Source organism: Humulus lupulus, chromosome 4 (genome assembly GCF_963169125.1).
Source record: "Humulus lupulus chromosome 4, drHumLupu1.1, whole genome shotgun sequence".
Lineage (NCBI taxonomy): Eukaryota > Viridiplantae > Streptophyta > Magnoliopsida > Rosales > Cannabaceae > Humulus > Humulus lupulus.
The window spans coordinates 43,080,660-43,101,967 of NC_084796.1; the positions used below are offsets into that span (position 1 = coordinate 43,080,660).

The 21,308-nt window shown below is 36.0% G+C and overlaps 1 non-coding gene and 1 pseudogene across 1 annotated transcript; both read right to left on the bottom strand.

Annotated features, from left to right (window-relative positions):
• Positions 1-4,513: 4,513 nt before the first annotated feature.
• On the bottom strand, positions 4,514-4,620 carry LOC133833252 (small nucleolar RNA R71). Its single transcript, XR_009892645.1, has one exon. It is a non-coding gene; the product is annotated as a small nucleolar RNA R71 (small nucleolar RNA).
• A 9,695-nt stretch (positions 4,621-14,315) lies between these two features.
• On the bottom strand, positions 14,316-14,410 carry LOC133833560 (small nucleolar RNA R71; annotated as a pseudogene).
• Positions 14,411-21,308: the final 6,898 nt, after the last annotated feature.

The window sequence follows — 21,308 nt, forward strand, 5'->3', positions numbered from 1 at the left end:
AGAAAACCCGGCCAGAATTATCAAGGTTGGTAAACATTTAGAAGAAAAAGTACAAGAAGAACTAGTGGAATTTTTAAGAAAAACCAGACCGCATTTTCTTGGTCGCATAAAGACATGGTCAAAATTTGCCCAGTCGTAATAAGCCATGACTTAAACATGGATAAAAACTTCCCAATAGTATAGCAAAAAAGAAGGTTTCACGATAAAGATAGGTCGAGAGCTCTAAAGAAGAAGTTGAAAAACTGAAGGAGAATGGATTCATTTGGGTAGCGTTTTTTCCATCGTGGGTCTCTAATCCAGCCCTTGTCCCCAAACCAAATGGTAAATGGAAGACTTGTGTGGATTTTACAGACCTTAATAAAGCATGTCCAAAGGATTGTTTTTCGTTGCCTAGGATAGACCAGTTGGTCGATGCATCATCACGGCATGAAACATTATCCTTCATGGATGCCTATTCTGGGTACAACAAGATTTGCATGCATCCCCACATCGGCTTTCAGACAGAAAATTGGACTATACTGTTACAAGGTGATTCCATTTGGTTAAAAAATGTTGGTGCTACATATCAGTGATTAGTATACCATATGTTTAAAGACCAATTCAAAAACAACATGGAAGTATACGTCGACGATATGCTTGCAAAGTCGAAGAAAGTTGGAGCATGTCAAGGATCTCGAAGAATGCTTCAAAATTATTAAAAAAATATCAAATGAAGCTCAATCCTTTGAAGTTTCCTATGGAGTTGGTTCTAGAAAATTCCTTGGATTTATAGTCAATGCATGAGGAATAGAAGAAAATCTTGAAAAAAAATCCAACCTCTGAGCGAGATGAAGTCACTGACCAGAACTAAAGATGTTCAAAGTTTAACAGGGAGGGCTGCTGCTCTAAGCAGGTTTATATCAAAATCAACGGAAAAACGTGTCCCATTTTTTTAATCTGATAAGGGGCATCAAGAAATTTGAATGGACGAAAGAATGTGAGCATGTCTTCCAAGCAATCAAGAAGCACATGGTGCAACACCTCATTCTATCAAAACCATTTGATGGGGAGACTTTGTTCATCTATCTAACAGTCACTGAATATGTTGCTAGCGCTATACTAATCAAAGAGGAAGACAGAGTTTTGCATCCAATGTATTACATCAGCAAAAGGCTGGTAAGAGAAGAATCAAGGTACCAATCAATTAAAAAATTAGCCTATTATTTACTGCTCACATCACGAAAGCTATGATCTTATTTTCAAGCCCATCCAATAATGGTGTTAACCGACCAGCTCCTGAGATAGGTACTACAAAAATCTGAAGCAGTTGGTTGCTTACTAAAGTGGGTTGTGGAGTTAGGCCAACTCTAGATCACTTATCAGCCACGAGCAGCAATAAAAGGACAAGCACTTCTAGATTTTGTAGCTGAATACACAAGATTGCAAACAATCAACCAGTTCCCTACAATGGAAGAACCTGAAGAAAAGATCCCTAGCTGGAAACTATTTGATAATTGTTCCTCTAACGAGCACAATTCAGAAGAAGGGCTAATTTTAATCACACCAAAGGACATCGCTTTCATTATGAACTCAGATTAAGGTTGAAGCAGAATATGAAGCAGTGCTCGCTGGACTAAGGTTAGAAAAATATGTTGATGCGTGTCGTTTATCGTATCAAACTTAACAATTATTTATTTAATATTTACCAACTATTTCAATATAGCGATAGTGCGAGTCGAACCCAGAAGGACTACTAATTTCAATTTATTATTCAATTTAATAAAAAGTTAACATATGGGGTTTTATAGATTATTAAAATAAAAGCAAAGCAATAATACTAATGAAAGCCATCAACAAAAAATATAAAGATTAAATTAGATAACAGGCCATTCTCCACCACTAAACAATCATTCAAGCAATTAATAATATCATTGAATCTTATTCCCTATCAAATTATTAACAGTAGGAAATATGAAATGGTCATTACCCCAATCTCTAAATATAATTTAATAAAGAAAACACTTTTAATTAATTCTATTCATTACACAACCTAAAGGCACACACCAAAGATTTGATTTAATAAAAGCAATAAACGCAGTGGAGATAGGTTAGTCTAAGCAATAAATCCATAAACATGCAATCTATTTAACCTAGGTCATATTCATCATCATAATTAAAACCAACTTTGACATTAATCTTAAGTACAATTTATCACTCAATACCTAGAATTCTAAACTATTAGGTGAATAGAAATTCCAAGGTGATAATAGATTAAAGCAAAATCCCATTTAGGGGCCCTCTAAACAAGATTAAAAAAAATCATGAAAATAAACGTAGATGAATATAATCAATTTGACAATTGGGAATAAAATAACAATGAAAATTATTAAGAGAAAGAAATCATATTTAGAGCTTTGAAATCACCCTTAACCTAAGAAAAACTTAGGTAGACATAAATAAATAATAAGCACTGTTAGGATTAGTTTGGTATGTTTTATTGATGTGTTTTAAGATGCAACTTTAGTCTTTTATTTAGTTTTGTGCGATGTTATGTGGGTGTTTATTGTGTTTTCATAATTAAGTGTGGTTATTAAATAAATAGCTTGAAATTGGAGGAAAAGCGCTTAATTCTTGAAGAAACGGTGTTAAACGAGCTAAGGAATGGAAACTGGGCGAAACGGGGGATCAAATTGGTGATTTGGTACAAATTTGGAATTAGAGCCACAGCTCTATGGTGTAGAGTCGCAGCCCTAACAGTTACAGAGAAGAAAACAAAAGTATATCAAAATTAGAGCTGTGGTGCTACATACTCCAGAGACGAAATCTGGAACGTGAAGCATAATAGAGTCGCGGCTCTACACACCAGCGTCGCGGTGCCAGTCCGTACAGAAGCACAATTTAGGGTGTTTTTCAAGGGCAATTTTGTCCTTTCACACAGAATTAATTAGGGACTATAAAATCTTTCTTAATGATGCTTTTAAGAGGAAATTAGCCCTAGGAGATGGATAGAGGCACATTGTGGAGGATTGCAAGTGGAATCAAAGAACTCATCATAGTTTTTCTTATTTTCTACTTTTAATATCTATATTTTGTATGCTTTCTTCTATGGTTATTATGAATTTTTTCATGAACTAAACTCTTTTTCTAGGGTGTTAATGGATTCTCCTGAAACTTTATTTGGAATTAATGTAATTTTTATGATTTCTATTCTATCTTGTGATCTATTCAAATTTATGCTTAATGCTTGTGATTAACTGACCATCTATTACATAATTTATATGATTTTGATTCAAAATCTGAGAAGTGAGAATTGATTATGCTATAATTGAATAGACATAGATTTCATTATAGGACGAGAGTACCTATTTGGTCTGTGTAGCTTTAGGGTTGTCGTACTTAATGCCTGTCTTATGTTCATTTATCACAGAGATGTAGAAAATTTACATAAGGTTGAGACTTGTATATTGTAGTACAAATATAAGTTACTTTTGTTGACCTGCTATCACGAGAGAGAATTGAATAGTATAATTGGTATTACTGAAATACAAAGTGGATGGTAGATGAAGTTAATTTTCCTAGTTCATTTAATTATTGAATTCTATTTCCTTTGCTATCTTTTATACCTGCAATTACGTTCTTATTTCAATAGTTTTACTTAATTCTTATAATCAAATTATCATTAACCAAATAGAATATTAGGATTAATGATTGGTACTTGGTCATAGTCCTTGTGGGTTCAACATTTCTTACATTATATTACTTGTTAAACGAACGCGTATACTTGCATGTAGAAAATCTGTAACAAGTTTTTGGCACAATTGCCAGGGACTGTTATTACTAATATTAAGAAATTAATTCTTTTTCTAATTTGGTTGTTTTTTCTTTTATACCGTTCTCATTTTGGTTTTTCACAATTTGTGATTTCAAGTATTCACATAGTTTATACGATGACAAGGGTCGGAATCAAGGGTGCATGTTGATCCTGAAATTGAGAAAACCTGCAAAAGTAATCGAAAACAGAAAAGGTTAGAAATAATGGCTCAAAATAGAGGTAATGGAGGGGTTGACAACATTGACCATGACAACGTTGAGAATGTTAATGTTGGGATAACAACAGGTAATGTTGGAGGAGTAGGAGTTGCTAAACGAGTTGCACCAGTTCAGCAACCAATGCAAAGAAGTCTGAGGGACTATGTGCTACCTACTGTCACGGGGGCACAGTCATGCATTAGACCTTCAGCGGTTGAGGCTAATCATTTTGAAATTAAGCCTGCTATTCTGCAAATGGTACAATCATCAGTTTAGTTTGGGGGATCACCAATGGAAGATCCAAACTTACATTTGGCTAATTTCCTAGAGCTCTGCGCAGATGAACGAAGTGACAAATGATGTAGTGAGGTTGAGGTTGTTCCCCCTTTCACTAAGGAACCGAGCAAAGATTTGGCTTATTTCCTTGGAAGCCAATTCTATCACAACATGGGAGGAGGTCACTCGGAAATTTTTGGCCAAATTTTACCCACCATCACTGTCTGCAAGGTATAGAGGTGAAATAAACAATTTTAATCAAAGAGATGGCGATTCATTGTATGATGCGTGGAAAAGGTTTAAGGAGTTTTTAAGAAAATGTCCCCACCATGGAATTGAGAAATGGATGTTGGTCCATATTTTTAATAATGTTTTGTGTGGTACTACTCGCACAATCACTGATGCAGCGTCTAGAGGAGCATTCATGAGTAAGAGCGGTAATGAGGCTTATGATCTGTTGGAAGAAATGGCTATGAATAGCTATCAGTGGCCATCAGAAAAAAGAAACCACTAAGAAGGCGCCTGGAGTGCATGAATTGGATGATCTTGATGTTGTCAGCTCAAGTGGCAACATTGACCAAAAAGTTACAGCAGAATAGTATTCAAGCTCTAGTTATGTAGATACAAGTCATATGTGAGTTATGTGGGGGACCTCATTTATTTGAAAAATGCACAACGAGGGATTTTAATAACATTCCTAAGGAGCAAGTGCAAGAATTAGGGAACTTCACAAGGCCCTCCAACAACCCATATTCCATGAGTTACAATCCTGGGTGGCGGAATCACCCAAATGTTTCTTGGACAAGTGGTCAAGGTAGTCAGGAACAATTTCAGCAGAATCAACTGCAGTATCCACAACCTCCTCTTGGGTTTTATCAGCAGCAACCAGTAAGATCTGCACAGCAACCGATGCAAGCAAAACAAGATGGTCAGGCTGATGTGTTAACTCAATTTATGACATAAACGAGGTCATCAATTCGGATCTTGGAAACTTAGATTGGACAGTTGGCCACGTTAATGGCAAACCGGTCTCAAGGGAACTTGCCAAGCACTACTGAAGTGAATCCGAAGGGAAATCTTAATGAACAGTGTCAGGGTATTACCTTGAGGAGTGGAACAGTGTATGAGGGACCAAGTATGGAGAAAATAGTTGAGCAAAAGAAGGATCAACAGGCACCTACTATTGAGGACAAGAAGACTAGCGAAGAGAAGGTTACTGAGAATCTTCCAGCAAGGGCGGTGTCTATAGATCATCACATAAAAATTCCATATCCACAGAGACTTTAAAAGAACCATCTTGACAAGCAGTTTGCAAAGTTCTTAGAGGTATTCAAGAATCTGCATATCAACATCCCCTTTGCAAAAGCGCTAGAACAGATGCCCAGTTACGTTAAGTTCATGAAAGAGATTTTATGAAAGAAGAGAAAGATGGAGGACTACAAAACTGTGGCATTGACAGAAGAGTGCAACTCTATTCTTCAAAGGAAGCTTCCATAGAAGTTGATGGATACTAGAAGTTTCACAATCCCATGCACAATTGGTAACTTTGAGTGTAACCACGCACTATGTGATTTGGGAGCCAGCATCAATCTCATGCCTCTATCATTATTCAAAATACTTTGTTTGGGTGAGGCAAAGCAAACCACTGTTACACTACAGTTAGCGGATCGATCGCTGGCTCATCCGAGGGAGATCATAGAAGATATGTTAGTAAAGGTCAATAAGTTCATCTTCCCAGAAGATTTTATAGTTTTGGATATGGAGGAAGATACAAACATGCCAATTATTCTTGGAAGGCCATTTTTAGCAATTGGTAGGGCCTTAATAGATGTGCAAAAAGGCAAGTTAAATTTACGAGTGCAAAAAGAAGATGTAACATTTAATGTTTTTGCAGCAACGGGGGTTCCAACTTGTTTTACAGTTGATGTGGTGGAAAGTGAGGGTAATAATCTTGAAGTTACTAAGAAGAAATCTATGGTTGAAGGTGGAAAGCAAACAGTTCGTCAGAAAGTAAAAGGATCTTTAGTGAGAAAGCTCGATTGTTTCATGAGCGGTGGAAAGTTAAAAAAATGTGCAATATCAAGAAACGAGTGTCTTCTCATGATACTATGGCTCTCAAGGACATGAGGGGTGGTTTGGATCCAAGTTTAATTTAAGAAAGAGGTCAGCAACCGGCTAAATGATGTTAACGACAGCGCCCTTGAGAGGCATCTCAAGTTTATGTTTTAGTTATTTTTTATTTTTATGCTATTTTTAGTTGAACAATTTTATTTTATTTTATTTTGGTTTTTTTTTGTAAATATTTTATGTAATTAGAACCATAAAAAAAATATGAAAAAAAAATAGCAAAATAGCACAAAAATTGAATTAGAGTTGCAGTTCTAATGTGATGAGAAGGGGAGGAGCCAGAAAATTTGAATTAGAGTCGCAACTCTACGTAAGTCAGAGAGCAAGTGTTGAGAAAAATTATAATTAGAGTCGCAGCTCTATGGCACAGTGGCTCTAAAAGAATTTGAACCTAGTGTTTGCCGAGCTCAAAATTAGAGCCGCGACTCTACACACCAGCGTCGTGGTGCCATCCAGGCCCAGAAATGCAATTTAAGGGTTTTCATCCGAATTTTTTTTAGCACAACTCCCATTCCTCCGCCTCCTCCATTTTAATGTTATCCAATGGGATCTCAGGTAAGTCTCTTCTATTTATTTGAGTTTAACATTGGGGACAATATTAGTCTTAAGTTTGGGGGAAGGGATTTATTTTTAGCTTTGTTGTTCTTTGTTGTTTTTCAAGTTTAGTATTAGTTGTTATTGTTTTTGAGTCTAGTTTTCACGATATTGTTAGAGTGTAAACCAAGTTGATAATTTGTTGCCAATGAGATTGAGTGAATTTTATGTTGTATAATTTGAAGGAAGAGTTGTGCATATAAAAACAATATGTGTGCTTGATTGAAATACTTTGTCACTTCACTGTGGTTGATTGAATACTTATTTGAACCATTGCTCATAGTTGTAAATGTGGGAGTTGAAATTTGTATATGCATGTTGAAATCGGACTGTGGATTGTACAAGTTGAAATTTTTCTAGAACTTGCTTGTTTGCGATTTGAGACGAAATCCTAAACATTACACACTTAAGAAGAGGATATAGGCCATCTTTGGAACGATTGAGCCTTTCAAGCTAACCCTTATGTATTATTTCTCTTGTTACCCTATTTGAGCTTGACAATTGACTTTTTCATTATTTAACACATGTTTTGATCCTATAATTGCATATGTGTATTCATTATTCCCTTTGTCCTATACCATGAGCATAAAAATATATATTTTGATTGGAGGGGGGAGTGAATGTTTAAGGGACATATGTAGAAACATGTGGTTACTCAGTGCATAAAAAGATTGAAGAAGAGAAGAAGAAAAAAAAAAGAGAAAAGAAATTATAAATTTAGAATAGACTACATTCCTAAAGTTATTTACTGAAAAATCTAAGTATGAGGGAATGTAGTTTGAAAAAGAAGAAGAAAAAAAAAGTGATGAATAAATAGTAAACTTTTCTCTATCTTAAAAAAGAAAAAAGAAAAAAAAAAAAGAAGGTAATAGTGGGATGTTAAGTTGAGTTAAAGGGATAGGTTGCTTGGTTTGAATGCTTATGGTATACTTGAGCTTAAAATGTCTTCACATGCACCTTTACCTAAGCCATCCATTACAAGCTTTGTAAAGTCCTATTGATTTTTAAGTGTGTATTTGTTTATATAAGTTGAGAATAGTAAGTATAGCAAGCATATGGATAACCGTGTTGAGTGGATTGATGGTGAGAATTTGGCATGTATGTATTGGTTCAATTGTTTACATTTATTTGTTATGAGTGAATGAGCATGAATATTGATGGATTACAGTGAATGGGTGAAGTATTTTGATTGAAATTCTGGATTAATATTTGAAGCAGCACATTACTTTTCTTTAGAGTTATATGCATATGGTATTCATGATTTTTTAGGCTATTTTATGGTTGTCAATTTGGTTTGTTTAGGTTTTATCGAGTTTTAGTTGTGTTCTTTACTCGAGGGCGAGTAAAGGATAAGTTTGGTGGAATTTGTTAAGAATGGTTTCGTATGTTTTATTAGTGTGTTTTAAGATGCAATTTTAGTCTTTTATTTGGTTTTGTGCGATATTATGCAGGTGTTTATTATGTTTTCAGGATTAAGTGTGGTTATTAAGAAAATAGCTTGAAATTGGAGGAAAAGCACCTAATTCTTGAAGAAACGGTGTTAAACGGGCTAAAGAATGGAAACTGGGTGAAATCGAGGATCAAATTGGTGATTTGGTGAAAATTTGGAATTACAGCCACAACTCTATGGTGTAGAGCCGAAACCCTAAGAGTTATAGAGAAGAAAACAAAAGTCTACCAGAATTAGAGCTCCAGCTCTACCAGACAGAGATGCAATGCTACATACTCCAGAGACGAAATCTGGAATGTGAATCACATTAGAGTCGCTGCTCTACACACCAGTACCACGGTGCCAGTCTGTATGTAAGCACAATTTAGGGTATTTTTCAAGGGCAATTTTGTCCTTTCCCACATAATTAATTAGGGACTATAAAAACTTTCTTAATGACATTTTTAAGAGGAGATTAACCCTAGGAGACAGATTGTGATGCCCCACATCACTATGGTTGCTTCCTGGAATGACGACTGGCCCTACAAACCAACACGAGTCTTTCCAGGGTGCTTTCTCCTCACTCGCACGTTCTTGGGAAAACTTCCCAAGAGGTCATCCATCTTGAGATTACTCCAGGTCAAGCACGCTTAACTTTGGAGTTCTCAAGTGATGGGCTACCGAAAAGAAGATGCATCTTGTTCATATAGGTAGTACCCATCAATCCATTTAAGCCATCTTCAACTGTGTAGTCTCATACCTACACAGTCTTAGAATCATCACACTTGACCTTCCCCAGGCGGTGTGGGATTGCACAGCTTTCACCCAGTGTTTCCCCTTGCGGATCACAGGATTTTGATTGTCACGGGATCACGGGACAAATTTTGACTGTCCAAACCAACACGAGTCCAGTATGCTTGACCTGGAGTAATCTCAAGATGGGTGACCTCCTGGGAAGTTTTCCCAGGAAGCGTGCGAGTAAGGACAAAGCACACTGGAAAGACTTGTGTTGGTTTTTAGGGACAGTCGTCATTCCAAGAAGCAGCCATAGTGATGTGGGGCATTACAAATGGTATCAAAGCCTTGACCCAGCCGAAAGTGTGGCTGATGGGGACGTCAAACCCCTAAGGATGGGTGATTGTGATAGTCATAATCTTGTGATCCGCAAGAGGAAAGAACTCATCATAGTGTTTCTTCTTTTCTACTTTTAATTTATGTATTTTGGATGCTTTCTTCTATGGTTATTATGAATTTTATCATGAACGAAACTCTTTTTCTAGGGTGTTAATGGATTCTCCTGAAACTTTATTTTGAAATAATGCAATTTTTAAGATTTCTATTCTGTCTTGTGATCTATTCGAATTTATGCTTAATGCTTGTGATTGACTGGCCATTTATTACATGATTTATATGATTTTGATTCGAAATCGGAGAAGTGAGAATTGATTATGTTGTAATTGAATAGATATAGATTTCATTATAGGACGAGAGTACCTATTTGGTCTGTGTAGCTCTAGGGTTGTCGTACTTAATGCCTGTCTTGTGTATTTATCACAGAGATGTAGAAAATTTACATAAGGTTGAGACTTGTATATCCTAGTACGAATATAAGTTACTTTTGTTGACCTAATATCACGAGAGAGAATTGAATAGTATAATTGGTATTACTGAAATATAAAGTGGATGGTAGATGAAGTTAATTGCCCTAGTTCATTTAATTATTGAATTATATTTCCTTTGCTATCTTTTATTCCTGCAATTACGTTCTTATTTCAATAGTTTTACTTAATTCTTATAATCAAATTATCGTTAACCAAATAGACTATTAGGATTAATGATTGGTACTTGGTAACAGTTCTTGTGGGTTCGACCTTTCTTACATTATACTTGTTAAACGAACACGTATACTTGTGTGTAGAAAATCTGTAACAAGCACAATAATTCATAGAGAAATAAAAAGAAAGAGATGAAAAAGAATAGAATTGAAGAACAAAAAATCTATTTTTTTCTAAAATGCACTCCAAAAATAATGTCAAGTAATTTCTTTTAATAAAAAGTCTCTCCCAAAATAAGTAGTTAACAACTCTATTTATAGTAGTTCTACAATTTTCGAAATTTCTAAAAGAAAAATCTAAATTAGAAATTTAAATTATAATTAAAAACTAATTATTTTAATTTCGTCATTTGATATTTGTGTGAATATTCCTTATAGTTCTGTCTTCATGAGATATATTGTAGCAAACTTGCCATTGAAATATGGGTAAATATTCATTTAGTACCTTGTGTTTTATTGAAATACATACTTGGTACCCTTTGTTTATAATAATGATCATTCAATACCTTATATTTGCAATTCGTACCAGCTTGGAACCCTTCGCTGCAATCTGGTCAACTCATATTTCAAATATGACCATATTGCCCCTCTTTTTTAATGATTTATTTAATTTTCTTTTTGTTTTTTTATTTTAAAATGTTTTAAAATATTTTCAGAATTAATAAACAAACAAAAAAGCATATAATTAAAACTTTGAGATAATTTAAATAAACAAAAATAAAAATTAAATCTAACCCCTAAACTTAAAAAAAAAATTAAAATAATCACCCTAAACTTAAAAGCCAAAATTTAAAATAAATCCAAAGAAAAATAGTTTATTTAAAACTTAAAAAAATTATAAGATTTTTTATTTTACTTTAATTAATTTAAAAATATTAGTTTTAGTTTTTTTAAATTTACATTTGGAATTAAAAATATTTATGTTTATTTAATTAATTAGAATAGTTTTATTAAATATTTTTATTTTTAAATTAATTTATATTATTTTTATTTAAAAATTTACATTTAATTGATTCATTTTATAAACAATTTTTGTTTTATTTGTTGTTCGTGTTTTCGTCAAGACGACACGTGGCACTCGTTGAGTGTTCATGGTCCTTAGGAGATTATTTAGCATGCCCCAGCCCCGGAGTATATGTAGTTGCATTGTAGATATAGTTTAGCACATAAGTGTATTATTCATAGAAAAAGGGGAATTGAGTTCTATTGTGTGAGTTGGGGGAGTGCTATTGAAAAAATAGAGGATAATGAATTCTTTAGGTCTAATGGAAGCTAGGTTTTAAGGTTTAGTTTACAAAATTCATCCTAATCCATATCTTTAGCCTAGCCTACATTATAACCATATAAAGACCTATTGATCTAAATAATTTTTCCAACTACATTAGTGGAGATGAGTTATTGAGTTCAACATATGAAAGCATGAATTAAACCTTAGGATTATTGCTTAGTTTATTGTAGGGAAGATGGGTTGATGGGGAAGAGCTATTTGTGTAGTAACTGGGAACACATTGAAAACTTGGTTTGGTTAGCATCTTAATACATGAGGAACTTGGCTTGCATATACACTTGAGTTATCATTTGAATCATTGATTTGAGAGTTCTATCCCCACTTTGATATGACCATTTCCAAATTGATTCCAAGTTGTTTGTTTTGTGTCTTTGTGGTGTCACTTGTGCTTTTGTAGTTGTCTGGTGTGTTTGTGTCTTTACAAATTGTGGTGTCGTGTGTTACGTAGTAAAGTCAACACTCAAGGATGAGCAATGGTTTAAAATTGGGGGTGTGATAACTCTATATTTTCGAGTTATTATTTGAGCTTTTGAACTTAAAAACCTAAGTCAAGTAGAGTGTTTGTGTTCTTAATGTGTGGTTTTAGTCATTTTGCCTTTTAATTTTGTTTATGAATTTTGTTTGAATAAATGATAAATCTTGTTGGAAAATAATTGGATTATGAATTAAAAAATATGATATCTATTTTGAAGGCCATAAAGAAATGATGCTTGGAAAGCTTGGTGGAAAATGTGCAAAGAAAGCATCTTGGAGCTGAAATCCCGGTACTTTGTTGTAGCATCATTTCAACTTTGCTCAACCAAAGTGTACATAGTCCGACTCTTAAGTCATGCATACTTGGCAAGTCATTAAATGAGATGGAATGACTTGATGAGATGGATGATGCGGTGGAAAAAGAACTTATATCTTTAGGGAAAGTTGTGGTCCCCACGTAGAGAGAGAGAGAGAGAGAGAGAGAGAGAAAGAGAGAGAGAGAGAGGAGAGGGTTTATACCCATTTTTAGCCCTAAAATGAGAACCATTGTCATCAACCTTCAGCCAGCCGCCCATGACACAAGCAGAAACCATTTTCCATAACTTTTGAGCTGAAAACACCAAAGAGAAGGAGGAAAAACATGGGAGAAGAGAAGAGAACGAAGAAGAGGAAGAGGATGAGAATTCTCTACCATTTGGGGCTAGATTTTCTTTACTCTTTTTCCTATTTTGTATTTCAATTTCTTTTCCCATCTTGAACTCATGGAAACCATGGTGTTGACATTTTATGGCGATTTTCTTATTTTGAGTATGAACTAGCTCTTTTGAAGTTAGTGATAGTGATGAACCATTATTTGTCGCAAAAACTCAAATTGTTAATTTTAATTTATGTTATGTTGCTCTTGTTCAATTAAGCTATGTTTATTGCTATTCTTACTTGAGATTGATCAACTTTAGTGAGATACAAGTTAATTTTAATTCCGCAAGGGTTGAGATTAGTGACAATGCTTAATTGATGTATATTTAATAACCATGTTGTTAATTAGTGAATGTTATAGGAATATTGTATTCACCATGCAAACATACAAGATTAGTGGTTGAAATTATGTTCTTAAAATTGGATTAGCATAGGAATATGTGGATTTAATTATGAGAACTTTAACATGTGTATTTGGAAGGATGGCATGTACATTTGTTATAGAATCTTAGTTACAATAGTATTTTGTTGTGAACTTTGCTACAACAATAGGGGTGAACTACATATTAGGGGGAATCAGTATTCCTAGCTTTTTCCATCATTCATTTGACAAAGAATTATTCATTGATTTAACTTAAATTGATCTTTTTATTTTCTAAAGTAGTTTAAAAAATCTTAATTAATCACATTAATTCAAAGTGTTTGCAACCCAAATTGTTAGAGTTGATTTTTATAATATTTAGCTTAAAGCAATCCTTGAGGAGACGATAAAATTACTTACTATTTTATTGTTTGTTAGACAATTATGTACACTTTCATATCCTAAAAGAAAAGAAAAAACGCAACAAGTTTTTGGCGCCGTTGTTGGGGATTGCTTAAAGTCAATTATTTTAAAGCTAATTATCTCGCAATTTGGTTTAAATTTTCTTTTGTTCAAACTTGGGTAATTCTGGTGCAAATTCAGGTTCACACAGTGTATGAACGAGAATCAAGACCCTGAACTACTTCTCCTTGATCCTGAAATTAAATGTACATTTAGAAGAAGGAGAAAAGTACAAAAATCCAAAAGGTAAGTAGTAGTGATGGATTCTAAGCAAGGAGCTCAACATGGAGCTGCTCAAAGGACAGCAAATCAAGTAAAAGTTGCTCAAGAAAGAGTAGATCAAGGGGGAGCAGTTGTTAATAATGGGCAGAACGATGTTATTGTAGATGATGATCGAGATCGTGCCATCAGGAAATACCCTCTCCCCCTCTTCAATGAGCTCAATCTAGGCATTGTGAGACTAGAAAATCAAGCTGCACAGTTTAAATTGAAGCCAGTTATGTTCCAAATGCTTCAAACTATGGGCCAGTTCAGTGGGATGCCAACAGTAGATCCTCACTTTCATCTTCGCTTGTTCATTGAAGTGAGTGATTCTTTCAAGTTGCCCAGAGTTACAGAGGATGCCCTAAGAATGAAGTTATTCCCATACTCCTTGAGAGACAGAGCAAGAGCTTGGTTGAACTCTTTGCCATCTGATTTTGTGACTACTTGGCAAGAGTTAGCTGAGCGGTTTTTGATGAAGTATTTTCCTCCTACTAAGAATGCCAAGCTCAGCAATGAGATTACTTCAATTTAGCAACTTGATGAAGAATCTTTATATGAGGCATAGGAGTTGTTGCGAAAATGCTCTCATCATGGCATTCCCCATTATTGTAACGTCCAAAATTTCCTAATAAAGCTTAGGGCCTTGATTAGGGGGCCATGATGGAAAATTATGGAATTATGTGAGTATATGATATTTATGTGTACTATTATGTATTATGTGAGCTATATTATAATATTTCTTGTTATGCATTTTTAGGTGTATTAAATATACATTTGGACCCATTTATATTTAATTGGGAAATTTTCATAATTTGGCCTGTTTTGGGTATATTTGGCATATATGTGATATATGTGTGGGACCACATTATTATGTGAGTATGTTTGCGTTACTCGGCACGAGATGATCCTAGGAAGTCAGCTAGTGGGAAAGTCACAACGGGATCCATACTTGACTCGGAGTGTGTCAAGGGGTATTTTGGGTATTTAGCACATTACCGAAATATTGGGTAATGGGAATAAATATTTGATGATAAATTTGGAGTTAGTGAGATCATGAGGAAATTCTAGGAATTTTGACTATTTTACCACGGGGGCGTTTTTGGGACCCCGAGCATTAGGATTTGCTTGAGGTTACTTAAGCTCGAAGTAACCTGTATGAAATAAAAAGACTGTTCAGAATGTTTTCTCTCTCTCTCTCCCGTTCCCTTTTCGACACCCGTTCACATTTTCGAAGGAAACTCGAATTTAGGACTCGGATTCAAGCAAGGATCGAGGCATAGCAATTCTAAGGAAGATTAAAAGCTTATTAGCCAGAGGATTTAGTTGGGAAACAACTCAATCAGATGAAATCCAAGTTTTCAAGTTTCTAAGTTTTGAATTGGATTTTATGTGTTGATGAGTTCTTGAGTTGTTTGAGATTTGGGTTTTAATGATTTTAGATAATTTGGATGTTTGGGAACTTTGATTTTGGGATTTGGAGATGTTTGGATAGGTTTTTGGAAGATTTTTAAATGAAGAAAACGAAGGTTTTTGGCTGTGTTTGTGGTCCGGCCGCAACCCTGTTCTTGGGCACCGCAGCCCATGCTTGATGAAGGAGGAGGCCATCGCTAATGGTTAGTTAGGGCCGCGGTGCAAGATAGAGAAGGGGCTTGGCCTCTATTTGAAGGCAGGTCGCGGCTCAGAGCTGGGGGTGGGGCCACGGCGCTTAAGGGAAATTTTGGCCATTTTGGGTTTTTAGTTGTGGGAACTTAACTCTAAGGGCTCAACATTGATCCTACTACCCAGTTGGGTAGGATTCGACGTCTCGGAGTCTAGGACTTGGTCCGGAAGTATTTATTTACTCATTTTGTATGGCATTTTATATTGTGGTTGTGACTAGGTTGTCGCTAGGTGCTTGGAACAGGATCGTGCTTGAGGGTCGTTTATTGGTAACTTGTGCTTAGACCAAAGGTAAGAAAACTGCACTTAGTATGTGATGCATATGATACATGTGGTTATGGCATGGAATAAATGTTAAATATGGAATTGATCAGAGCTTGATTCTATAATTGTGCATGATTATGATTATTGGTTAAGCATGTTGAATGCCTTATATCTGGATATTTTACATATGATATATGTCTGTTTGCATTACCGCATTAAGGAAGCGCTAACTTATTAGTCAGGGAATGACAATGGTGTTTAATATTGGTTGTAAAGTTCAGACTTATCAGTCATGATCAGCAGTAGTATTGAGCATCGGTCGTATGGTATTGGCTTATGAGTCAAGAGCGTCATTAGCGTGTTTAACACAGGCCGAAATGATTAGATCTAATCAACATGAGCATTAAATGCTTGGCCATCCTATTGCTCGAAGAAAACTAAAGCGCTTGTCTAGTCTAAAGGCTGGTTACTCAGAGTCTGGGCTACGGCTCAGGTGACTGAAATGTCACATGGCTTGGGGCATAAAACCCCAGAGAGACTTATTAGTCATCTATTCAGATAGACTTATTAGTCATTTATTCAAAAAGACTTATTAGTCATCTATTCAGAGAGACTTATTAGTCATCTACCTCAGAGACACTTATTAGTCATTTATTCAAAAAGACTTATTAGTCATCTATTCAGAGAGACTTATTAGTTATATACCTCAGAGACACTTATTAGTCAACTACCTCAGAGAGAGAGACTTATTAGTCATCTACTCAGAGTGCAGAACTCCACAATCATTTATTTATACCTACATGCATGCATGAATAAGGTTATTACTGCTAGGCATGCTTATTATAATTTGGTGGCATGTTATTGTCTACTTATGAGCAAGTGTTTGAGTTTTATTGTTGAGCCTCGGCTCACGGGTGCTAAGGTAAAATAAAGCTGGACCATCCTTGAGTTGGAGATCTTAGGTGACGATGTGTACATATGCGGCTGCTCGACCACTACGGCCAAGGGTTTAAAGAGGAACTAGGGTTAGACCTTATTTTATAGCTTAGCTCGGTTGGTTGTAAATATTTTACTGTGATTAACCTTTAAAATGTATTTTGGGATCCCAATGTGCACAGTAAACGTTTTATCTTTGACTAAAAATTTTAACCCTAAATCATTAATCACATTTAGTTACACGATTATGGCCAAATTACTCGTTTAGCAACTTTAGCACTATTTGAAATACATAGTGTAATGGTCCCTAGGTAGTAGGGCGTTACAACTTGGTATCAGAGCGAGCCAAGGTTAAGGGTTCCTGTAGACAAGTTGGGCATGTACACTCGTCACTAAAGACATGCTTCCCTCAAGGTATGGTAACTATTTATGTGGTTATGCGTTTAACTACTTAAATAGGATGTAAATGCTTTACCTATACAACTTATTAGGGAGCATGAGATTCTAATAGATTCTGGCTCTTGATTATTGATATGATTATATGATTACCTGCTCAGTGAATTTATAAACGTGTTATTTTCATGTTGGAGTTGAGAGCATGGTATGTATACTAGAAGAGCAGGGGTTATGAATTGATGTGTGAGTGTTATGGGCATGTATTTGGTACCGAAGTGGTATATGAATGTGGTGTTATGTGACTGTTCCCATGGGAAAGTTTTTGAATATGCTCATCATGTTTAATGGGTCAAGTTATTGACTGCAGATTCAATCAAGGGGTATGTATCCAAGGCAGTTAATGAGACCTGGTGGTGGTTATACCGAGGCTGGGAATTACAGCCAGGGTTTGAGTTCTTCACTTGCCTCTCATAATTTCTAGCAGGTGTTTACATATATGCAATTAAGATTGCAGAGGCAAGAGGAAGAGATTAGGTATTTGAAACAACAGTAGGTTTTGTCAGGAAACACCTCTTCCTTTGCTCTGATAGGAGTGGCACCAGTATTGGCTCAACCTAGAGTTGAGAACAGGTGGGAATTTCTTTGTGGAAGATTCCAAGAATACTACTCTTAATTTTTTTAGGGAGGCCTAAATCCATTTAGAGCTGAGCAATGGATGGGCATGATCAATTCCATCCTCGACAGTATGGGGGTGGTAGGTCATGATAAGGTGATCTGTGATACATATGTATTGCGGGATGATGCCCGAACATGGTGGGAAGTAGTATCACAGACACGAGATACAGCTGTAATGGACTGGAAAGAATTTACGCAATTGTTTAATGAAAGATATTATTGTGATGCAGCCAAGACTACTAAGATGAATGTGTTTCTGAACCTGTTTCAGGGAAATGCAACGGTAACCGAGTATGTTAATAGATTTGATGGGTTGGTGAAGTTTGCTTTTGATATGGTACCCACGGATGTAGCTCGGAAGGAAAAGTTTATCCAGGGATTGAACCCTAGAATAGCTCAGGGTGTTAGAGTCGCCCCAGTACATGAAATCTCTACCTATGCTCAGGTGGTAGGGAAGGCTCTTGCTAATGAGAGCACAGGAAATGAGATTATGAAGGAGAGTGCTAAAGATCATAATGCTCAAGTAGTGATAACTCCGTTTGAGGGATCAGGAAGGGGCAGAGATCCCAATGATCAGGAAAGAAGAGTTATCAATGTATCTAGCACCTCTAGTTTAGGAAAGGGCATCCGAAGTGCTCCGGTACGCCATCAGGGCAAGAAAGAAAATTGAAAGTTTTACCCAAAATGCACTCAATACAAGAGGCATTATCTGAAGGAATTTCGAGCAAAGGCAGGTTTCTTTTGTGGAATGGTTGGGCACTTCAAGAGAGATTGCCCAGGGTGAAGGAAGGATGAGCAAAAGGGGGTGGACAGATCAACTCCAGCTCGAGTGTTCGCTCTAACGCATTCAGATTCAGAGACTGAGACTCAGACTAGGGCTGGTTCCTCAGTGGTGGCAGGTCAGCTTCCTAGTTTTGATTTTTGTATTGTGCTGACTAGTTTTGGTGCCATGTTGTTCTTTGCTTGTTGCCTCTGGAGATGTATAGACTTGATATGCCGATTACATGGTTATGTTGTGATGAGAAAGTGGTACTCTATTTTTAATTTTAAGAGATGGGTTAGGTTATGATGAGAAGGGACTCATTAGTTGACTTGATAGGGTCGGTTATGACTGACTTCGATATGATCCTGGATATAGATTCGTTAACCAAGTATAGGGCGATTTTAGATTGCAAGGAAAGGATGGTAACTCTTGGGTTTGAGAGTGAGAAACCCTTGTATTTTTTGGCACTGTACATGGACCTTGTATGTTTATGACATCTATATTTAGAGCTAGAGACCTATTACAGGAGAATGCATAGGACTCTTAGCTAGTGTGGTGGATACGACTTAGGTCGTGCCAGTGGGACCGGGACAGACTGGATTAGTCTATGAATTTCTGGATGTATTTCTAGGGGATTTTCCAGGGTTACCTTTACACAAAGAGATAAAATGGTGATTAGGTGGTGCCAGGGACAGAACCATGTCTAAGGCACTGTATTGAACAACTTCAGCTGAACTGTAAGAACTAAAGACTCAATTATTGAGTAAGACAATATTATTTAAGGTGGATCTTTGATTTGGTTATTACTAGCTGAAGATCAGTGAGAAGGATATGCAAAAGACTGATTTTTATATTATATATGGGCATTAGGAGTGCTGAGTTATGTTTTGAGGATTTGGTTAATGCCGAGTTATTTTGATGGAATAAATGGACAGAGTATTCAAAGATTATCTTAATTGGATTTGTGATCATCTTGATAGACGGTACTATGATATACTCTCAGTTGGAGATTTACCAAGGCCAAGGAGCCCCTCAGGGATCAGAAGTTTCCTTGGATGAGTAGGATATTATATGAATTTTGTGAAGGAATTCTCAAGGGATGTTATCTCATTGGTAGGAAAAGGTGATTGTCTATGCATCATGTTATTTAAAGGATATGACCAGAACTAGAATAGAGTTACTGGTGGGCCAGGTGGCCAACATTATGTTTGAGCTTATTATTTCAGAGAAGATTAAAGGGAAAACAGTTAAGTGAACTACATATGGGAAAATTGAGGGGAATGTCTTAGCTGGATTAGCTAAGGACTATACAGTGTCAGGTGTGAGTTTATTGTCGTATAGGGATCGTACTTGGGATCCGATGGACATTGAGATTAAAGGAGAGATTCTAGATGAATCTTATACTACCCTCTTATTCTCTTCATCCAGGCATCATGAAGATGTACCAGGATCTGAAATCTTTATATTGGTGGCCTGGGATGGAGAGGGAAGTAACTCAATACGTGGCAAAGTTCTTAACCTATTAGCAGGTCAAGATAGAGTATTTGAAACTAGTAGGGCCATTACAACCTTGTGTATTCCATAGTAGAAGTAAGGAAACATCGCGATGGATTTCGCGGTGGGGTTGCCAAGAATAGTGGGCCAGCATGATTTGGTGCAGGTCAATATGAACCAGTATACAAAGTTAGCTCACTTTTATCAGTAAGGATGAGTAATACAGATGATCAGTATATAGACCTCTATGTGAGAGAGGTAGTACGCCTTCATGGAATTCGAGGTCTATCTTATCAAACAAGGACCCTGTTATTACTTCCAAGTCTTAGGGAAGGTTACAAAAGGCGATGAGTATATAGTTGGAGTTTAGTACAGTTTATTATCCTTGGACTGATGGTGAATCAGAGATAGTTATCAAGTTATTGGAAGGGCACCTTATGAGATGTTGTATGGTAGAGAAAGTATATCGCCCATTCATTGGGATGAGATGAGTGAAATGTTATATCTAGATCCTGAGGTAGTTCAAGGGACCATTGAGGCTATTGAAAAGATTAGAGCATGGATGCTCGCTTCTCAGAGTAAACAGAAAAGTTATGTGAATTTGAAGTGAAGGAATGTGGAATTCCAAGTGGAAGACTGTATCTTCCTTAGAAGATCACCATGGAAAAGGGTGAGGAAATAAGGGCAGGTTGAACCCTAAATTAGTAGGACCATTTGAATCCTGGATAGGATTGGTCAAGTTGCCTATGGATTAGCCTTATCTTTGGCACGTATATTCGTATACAGTGTATTTCATATTTCCATGCTTAGGAAACATGTGTTAGACGAGACTCATGCGTTGAGTTATGAGAATCTGGAATTAGAGGTTAAGTTATCCTGTGAAGGGTAGTCATCTCAGATATGAGATAGATAGAACAAGGTTTTGAGCAACAAAGCTATACTTTGGGTTAAGGTATTATACCTTGAGGAAACAAGGTCGTGGAGCGACCTAGAAACTGGAATCACATATGCGCGATTAATATTTCGGGCTATTCAGATAAACTTTCGAGGACGAAATTTCTGTAAGGAGGGAATAGTTGTAACGTCCCAAATTTCCTAATAAGGCTTAGGGCCTTGATTAGGGGGCTAGGATGGCAAATTATGGAATTATGTTATTATATTATATTTAAGTGTATTATTATGTGATTATGTGAGTTATTATAATATGACTTGTTATGCATGTTTAGGTGTATTAAATATGCACGTGGGCCCATTTCTGTTTAATTGGAATATTTTCATAATTTGGCCCGTTTTGAGTATATTTGGCAT